Source organism: Grampus griseus, assembly GCF_964374135.1.
Source record: "Grampus griseus genome assembly, chromosome: X".
NCBI classification, from domain to species: Eukaryota; Metazoa; Chordata; class Mammalia; order Artiodactyla; family Delphinidae; genus Grampus; species Grampus griseus.
Window position 1 is genome coordinate 103,472,045 of NC_138999.1, and position 9,004 is coordinate 103,481,048.

The window sequence follows — 9,004 nt, forward strand, 5'->3', positions numbered from 1 at the left end:
TGAGTCTGGCTAAAGTTTCATCTATTTTGTTTATCTTTTCAAAGTACCAGTTTTTAGTTTCATTGATCTTTTCTATTTTTTTTTTGGTATCCATTTCTGCTCTGATCTTTATGATTTCTTTCCTTCTACTCATCTTGGTTATGGTTTGTTCATTTTTTTAGTTCCTTTAGGTGTAAGATTAGGTTGTTTGAGATTTTTCTTGTTTCCTGAGGTAGGTTTGTATTGGTATAAACTTCCCTGTTAGAACTGCTTTTGCTGCATCCCATAGATTTCTGGATCATTGTTTTCCTTTGTCTCTAGGTATTTTTCAACTTCCTCTTTGGCTTCTTCAGTGACCCACTGGTTGTTCAGTGGCATATTGTTTAGCCTCCGTGTGTTTTGTGGGTTTTGCAGGGTTTTTCTTGTAGTTGATTTCTAGTCTCATAGTGTTGTGTTGGAAAAGATTCTTGTGATGATTTCAATCTTCTTAAATTTACTGAGACTTGTTTTGTGGTCTATCATGTGATCTGTCCTGGAGAATGTTCCATGTTCACTTGAAAAAATGTGTATTTGGCTGCTTTTGGATGGAATGTTTTATATATATACACACATACATATAGATCTATTAAGTCCATTTGGTCTAATGTGTTGTTTAAAACCAGTGCTGCCTTATTTTCTGTCTGGGTGATCTGTCCATTGATGTAAGTGGGGTGTTAAAGTCCCCTATTATTATTGTGTTATTGTCAGTTTCTTCATTTGTGTCTGTTAATACTTGCTTTGAGTATTTAGGTGCTCCTATTTTGGGTGCATATATATTTACAGTTGTTATATCTTTTTGTTGTATTGATGTTTTTATCATTATGCAATGTCCTTTGTCTCTTGTTACAGTCTTTGTAAAATCTATTGTGCCTGATATAAGTATTGCTACTCCAGCTTTCTTTTTTTTTTTTCCATTTGCATTGGATACCTTTTTCCATCCCCTCACTCTGTACCTATCTTTGGATCTGAAATGAGTCTCTTCTAGGGAGCGTATAGATGGGTCTTGTTTTTTCTTACATTCATACACTCATTGTCTTTTAATTGGATCATTTAGTCCGTTTACATTTAAAGTAATTATCGATAAGTATGTGCGTTTTACCATTTAAAAATTGTTTTCTGGTTATTTTTGCAATTACTGAAACAAGAACAAAGGATTTAGAATATTACATAAACTTGATTGATGAAGCAGTAGCAGGGTTTGAGAGGATTCACTCCAATTTTGAAAGAAGTTCTACTGTGCGTAAATGCTATCAAACAGCGTTGCATGCTACAGAGAAATCCTTCATGAAAGGAAGAGTCAAGCAATGCAGCAAACTTCATTCTTATTTTAAGAAATTGTCATAGCCATCCCAACCTTCAGCAACCACCACCCTGATCAGTCAGCAGCCATTAACATTGAGGCAAGACCCTCCACCAGCAAAAGATTACCACTTACTGAAGGCTCAGATGATGGTTAGCATTTTTTAATAATATTTTTAAATTAAGGTATATACATTGTTTTTTAGACATAATACTGTTACACAGTTAATACATCACAGTGTAGTGTGAACATAACTTTCATATGCACTGGGAAACCAAAACATCTGTGTGACTTGCTTCGTTGCAATTTTCACCTTATTGTGGTGGTCTGGAACCAAACGTGATATCTCAGGTATGTCTGTATCTATAAATGCAATGTTTGTACTATTATTTTGAGCGAACTGTTATCTGAGAATAAGAAAGTATTTTACCTTCATTTATTCCTTCTTTGATGCTCTTCCTTTCTTTATGTAGATCTGAGTTTTTGACCTCTATTATTTTCCTTCTCTCTAAAGAACCTCTTTTAACATTTCTTCCAAGGCAGGTCTACTGGCAACAACTTCCCTCATTTTTTGTTTATATGAGAGACTCTTTATTCTTCAAATATTGTCTCCATTCTCTTCTTGCTTACATGTTTCTGAGGAAAAATAAGATGTAAACTTTTTTTCCCCCCTCTTTCTGGGTAATGTGTTTTTTCCTCTGGCTTCTTTCATGATTTTTTTGTCTTAGGTGTAACATCTTCAAACTACAGAAAACCAAGGTGTAGGGATTTTTTTTTGAAATTTATCCTGCTTGATGATCTCTGAATTTCCTGGATCTGTGGTTTGGTGTCTGACATAAATTTGGGGAACTTCTTGGTCATTATTTTTTCAACTATTTCTTCTATTCTCTGTCTTCTCCTTTTAGTATTCCCACGATGGATACGTTATCTTTTGTAATTGTCCCACAGTCCTTGGTTATTCTGTATTTTTTTTGTTTTTCAGTCTTTGTTCATTTTTCTTTTCAGTTTTTGAGGATTCTATTGATGTATCCTCTAGGTCAGATTCTTTCCTTGGCTGTGTCCAGTCTACTAATAAGCCCATCAAGGCAGTCTTCGTTTCTGTTAGTGTTTTTGATCTCTAGGATTTCCTTTTTGGTTCTTAGTATTTCCATCTCTCTGCTTACATTGCCCATCTGTTCTTGCATGTTGTCTACTTTATCCATTAGAGCCCTTAGTATATTAATCATAATTGTTTTAAAATTCTTAGTCTGATAATTCCAACATCCCTGCCATGTCTGATTCTGATACTTGCTCTGTCTCTTCAAATTATGTTTTTTGCCTTTTGTTATGCTTTGTAACTTTTCCATGATAATCAGACACAATGTACTAGGTAAAAGAAGCTACTGTACATAGACCTTTAGTAATGTGGTGGTTGAGGTGTTGGGGGAGGGGATGCATTCTATAATCCTATCATTAGGTCTCAGTCTTTCAATGAGCCTATGCCTCTGGACTGTGAAATTCTCATGGTTTTTTTCTCCTGCCTTAGGTGGGACTAAATGAGTAGAGTGGGCTGGAGTTGGGTATTTCCCTTCTCTAGGTCAGTTAGGCTCTGATAATAGCCCAGCAGGTTAGACTCTTGCTAGTTTCCCCTGAGGGCAGGTCTTTCCAAGAAGAAGAGTTCTCTGGGTATTTCAAGATGGTTCCTTTTCCCCTTCCCTTCTCAGAGCCTGAGTGGATTTTTTTCCCCTGATATTTACTGTGGGAACCTGGTTGAGCTGCTGGAGGTAAACCTCACCATATTGTGGGCCCACCTATGACTGGGACCTCTTGGAATTTTTAACTCAAAGTTTCCCACACTGAGACTTCAGCAGTTCATTAATTGTAGTTCAGATTTTCCTACCCTGGCACTGGTTCCCAGGGAGGGTGGTTTCTGCCCATGAGTCTCTGCTCTAGTAAGCTACAACTCCCTGTATTTGCCTGTATGTCTTTCCAGTCTTGGGGGCTGAAGTTTTCCCTGTGTCCTCCCCTCTCTCATGGATCCAAGAAGAGTCTGTTCAGTTTTTACTTGTTGTTAGGATGGAGTGGCAACTTCCATGCTCCTTGCATGTGAAACCAGAAGTCTGAAATAGAACCTTTACAGAGGTAATCAAGTTAAAATGGGACATTATTCCAATGTGTCTGATGGGTGGGCCTTATTCCAATAAGGTTTGATGTCCTTAGGTTTTTTTGCAAAACAATTTTTTTGAACTTCACTTGACTCCTTTGTTTCCATATCTCTATTGAAATTTTTCATCTCTTCGTGCTTATTGTCTTTTTCACTTGTTCCTTTCATATATATCATAAATGATTTAATGAGTTCTTTAACATCACATAAAATAATCATAGTTATTATAAGTACCTCTCTGATAGCTTCAACATCTGAGCCATCTCTGATTGCTTAATCTGTTGACAGTGGCCTGATTTTACTTCTGTTTACTAGTTTTTGATTAAATGGTGGAGATAATGTAGAAAAAGTATAACTTTTTAGGAAGAAGAGGAATGGGCTTCCTCTTCTTCTTTTAAGCCATTAATGTATGGTTGAGTCAATGTAGTAAGGAGTAAGGTGGATTTAGGTTTTCTCGTTTATTTTTACCTTCAGGGCATCACAGTCTTCAAATTCTTCTAGCAGTGGGCTGTTATTATCTTGTACTTACAGTAGTGGCTGGATTACCAGATAGTTTTTTCTCAGTGTTTCAGTCATCCCTGGATGCCTTCACCAAAGGCGGGAGGGTCTCTCTCCATTCTCTTTCCTGTCCCACAGTGGTAAACTACTGTTTTTTATTGCTTGTGCTCTGCTAATTGTGTTTGGGGGTAGTTCTCTGTTGTTCTGATCCAGTCTAGTCTTAAGAAGACCCTGTTAGTGTACCAGTTTACAGCTTTTATAACAAGTTCAACTCAAATCTGCAAGCTCAGGGGAGAAATCTCGATTAAAATTCAAAGCTCTCCTTCCATCTTTATCCTGGAAACTGCATCTCAGTGTTCCCCACATTCACACGAACTCTAGTTCTTTTGTCTTCTCATATTCTCTGTCTCATAGCAACAGGAGTAGTTACATCTTTTTAGAAGTATGTTCTTGAATCCAAGAAGGCTTTGTGGAGGTAGTTTTACTTGAGCTGGGATCTAAAAGGTGGCCAAGGTTTCTATAGGCAGAAATGGGTAGACAGTGAATTCCAGAAAGAGCCATAACTGAGAGCAAAATATAGTCAGCATTGGAAGAGGTATGGTGTGCCCCTCTAGGATTGTAGTGATGTTTGAGGGTATCATCTAGATGATCACAGAATTCCCTGATGCATAAATGTAACTGTTTTGTGAGACTTGGGGCCATATTTGTTTCCCATGCTGGTGAAACAGACCATACTATTTATCTAAGTGTAGTGTTTGGGAATATGAGCCTATCATATCATACTCTTTCTCATTTTCATCTGCCTGCAGTGCTCCAAAGGAATAGCCCCATATTCCAGAGAGGAATAATTCTGGGAAAAATATTCATAAGAGAACATGAATTCAGTTGCATAGATTGTGAAACACCAGTCATTGTCCTGTTTTTTTGTTACAGTGTAAAATATTGTACCCATTTAAATCTGAACTAGAAACCAAAACCCAAGAAAAATTATGAGCATCAATTTGTATAGAGGCTAATCACTGCAGTACCATATTGTGTCCCATTCTTTTCTATGTCACCTCCACCCATCTGCCCATCTATGTCTATTGGTAAGAACAGTGAAGGGGGAATGAAAACTCTACTAAGGTGAAGAGAACAAAACTCTTGTTCATTTCTCCTCAGCTGCTCAAAAACAAAACAAAACTTCAGAAGATGGAAATAATTCATTATCTATGTTTCCTGGATTTATTTTGTTTATCCAAAGCAATTTATCCAGATAAACCTTCCTTATACTCCTGTGGTAGTTGATTATACCATCAGGAAAAAATGCTAAGTTTTAAGAAAATATTTGTTGTTTAAAGCTTATAAGAAGTAGGCTTGAGAAAATAAATTATGGTTGTAACCCAAATCAAACTACTTCTTTATCACCTGGCATTATTACCATTTTTGTTTTAATGCTTTTAAATTAGTTGGTAGGTGAAGAGAGTGGGTCACCACACCTTGGTGTAGTGATATTGCTGGGAAGGTGTCACCTCGATGCAAACAAAACCTCCTCATCGATGCCGAAATGGAGCTATGATATGAGATTAGGGGAATTCCTGCAGCTTGTATGTATTGAAGCACATTATATATTTATGTCCAGATCTAGGTTTGTTTCAAACCTCTTTTGCTGTTCTCTCTTTGGCTCTGCCAACTGAATGGGTGAGGGATTCAGTCTCCCATGCTAGGGCTTCTCCTAAGGGAAAGAGATGGCACACTTCCATTTTGATATAAATAGGCTGACTTTCTGTTTCTCTAAGCCTCCATTTTGTGTACTGAAAGAAAAACAAAAGGATACAGCCGATGAGGTCCATCCCTCTAGCATATGGTACAGAGCCAAAGATACACTGTGTGTGATTGTTTTTGTTGATACTTGGTGTGCTTATAAAAAAACAATAGCAAGCTTTCATTAGGTTTTAATTTTGTAACAGTTGTAAGCACCTTACATTTCATTTAATCTTTCCAATAGCCCTGTGAAGTAAATACTTTTATTTTCATTTTGTAAAGGTGGGGAAACTGAGCCTCAGAGTGGAAGTGAACTGTCCAAGTCACACAATGTTGGAGCTGGAATTTTAGCACAGGCAGTCTAATTATAGATTCCATGCTCTTAACCGGGGATTGGCAAATTTTTCTTTAAAGGTCAGATGGTAAATGTTTTAGGCTTTGCAGGCCATATGGTCTCTGTTGGAACTACTCAACTATTGCTGTTGTAGCACAAAAGCAGCCATAAACAATATATAAATTAATGGGTATAGCTGTGCTCCAATAAAACTTTATTTATAAAAACAGGTGGATAGCAGGATGTAGACTGAGCTGTTTGTTGTATTGCTTGTTGAATTCTGCCCTTTAACCACTATGAAATACTGTCACATTATTAAGGATTAATAATTCATGAGTAACCAAGGTATTTTCCTTGTTCTTTTATGGAGATATACAGTGCTCTTAGTTTTGTAGAATAAAAAACCAAAAGGATACTTAGCATTTGTATTCTTTGGTTTATAAAAATATTTCCATATTTATATCTACATATACATCTATCTATATAAATGTATATACATAGATGTGGAAGGTGCACATATACGTAGATGTGCGGGTGCATGCAGGAGTGTGTGTGCATATGTGTGCGTGTGTTTCGGATATATATAGATATACACACAATATATATACACACTTTCTATATTTTTATATGTGTAGAAGGACATCCATTAAAATGTTAATTGTGGTTATCTCTTGGATTGAGTTGGGTAATGTTCTGAATTTTCTTCTATAAAAGTGACTTTCCCAAGTTTTCTATAATGCATATTTATTACTAACTGGAATCAGACCAAATTAAAGTTACAAAAATACATTTATCAAGTTTTTTTTCCTGGGCAGGAGGCAGAGGAGAAAAGCAGAGAAGGCATAGCATTGGGTAGAAGCTAGAACCAGGAGAAATAGGCTGCTCAGGAACCTACCAAGGTTTAACAGATCTGACAGTATGAGTTTTTGATTTTCAGCTCCATATATATCCTTACTGTCTGATCTGTGAAAATGAATAAGGGCCTTTAAAATGGTTTTCTTTTTCTACTTATCATGATATCAAGTTTCTTTTTCAGCAGGCACTGAGAGACATTAGAAGAAATTTTTTACTTTCTGGTTCATGTATAACGCACACAATAGGCTCCTGCAGGACCAGTAGCTTCCCCAGCATTCAGCTCCTGTAGTGTGGGGTGGCTTCTGCAGTACGTGGGATTCAGCAGCTCCCAGCTGCTGAAAGCTTCCTTTGGTAACCCCCTCTTAGGTGGTTTCATAGTGAAGTGTCTATGATGAGATACTTCCCATGAACCCACATGAGAGTGAGTTTCTGACAAGTTCCAAAGAGCAGATTTCTAACAAGTTTTACTGATGTGGCACCACAGCAACCCCTCTGTCATTTGGTTAGCCATAGTTAGCTCCTCTCCATCAATGTCTGGATCTCAGACCTGTTAGAGGTGGGTTATGGGGGTAAGGAGGAACTCTTCCTTGGGCATTCTGTCTTACCCTCGGGATAGTGATTGCTTCTTATATGTGCTATTTCTATACTTAGAATTGTCTTTACTTCTTCCTAGCGAATCCCTAGTTACTCCAATCTCCTATTATAATTATAATTCTTTATATTAAACTTGTTAACATTACTATGTCATTTATTTCTCCTTTGTGGACCCAGGCTGATACACCAGCATACTGAATATGGCTGCTTAGGATGTCTAAGGACCAGGAGACATTCTTCTTAGGTAACCAAGAGCGAGCAAATGAAAATGGGAAAGTGAACATTGACCTTTCTGACAGATACAGAAGGGATAAATCAGGAGTGGGTTTATAATCCAGAACCAGGTGCTGTTCTTATTTTCTGAGTTGGATGAAACTGCTCTCAGTCTTTCCTTGATACCTTTCACATTGCCTAACTGATATGGACTTTATATCTTAAAGTTAGTTTCATGCATGTGGTTAAATACCTTTTTCTAGAATGGGAATGTTATAGAATGGCAAATATAAGTTTGGAGCCAAGCAGATCTATTTGAGTCCTGGCTTCATTATTTACTAGTTATATGACCTTATATAAATAAATTAGTCTGAGTCAGTTCAGTTTCCCCCTTTGTAAAATGGGAACAGTACTACCTACATAACTTGTTATTGAAGGATTAAGAACAATGAGTATAAAAGCCATAATATGGTGCTTCATACATAGTAATTGCTAAGTAAATGGTAGCTAGTAATTATTGTTGTTATTGTTCAGTGTGCACAGAAAATTACTCTTTAAGTAGATGCAGAGAAAACGAGGAAGCAAGAGTTTTGATCTCGAAGCTGGACCCACACATTTGTCAGGAGCAGATTGTAACATGGCAGTGTGAAAGACTTTCCCTTAGCCCCTTTCCTTTCAGGAAGACCCACATCTATAGCCTATAATTGGACAGTGAAGAGTCAGGATGGAGTCCAAGGGCAGATGTTGGAAGCAGCACTGGTCCTGTTAGGTCCTGACTTAGCTCGGTGTGTTTATGTGCAAGTGAGAGGGGCTGGCTCTCACTTAAAGGGTGATAGTGATTGAGTACTGATCATATGATACCAATAGCTATGACTCCTACTGCTCTCTGCATGAGTAGGCTTGCTCTTGATACAGATTCCCCTGACTTCTCGGGAATAAGAGAGGGCTTATTTGATATGCATACCAGGATGTGTATATGTGTTGCGGTGGTGGTGAGTATCTTTTAGCTGGGCTCCTGCTGTGATTGACTCTTCACAACTACAACAAAATGTGCATGTTACATGGCTCCCTTTCATGTCTCTCTGAAACAAGACAGATTCCCATTCTTCTTGCTTGGGACCACGTCCTGGCTGAGCTTCTGGTATGTCACATCTGCCTTTCTGTGTGTGTCTGTCTGTCTCTGTACTTGTCAGCAACATTCATCAGTGGAAGGAAGAGCAGAAATGAAAGTAGCTTCTGCAGTTGCAGCTCTGTGGATGACTTTGGCCGAGCCTGGCTAAGTAGACTATGCCTGGATTAGGCTGGT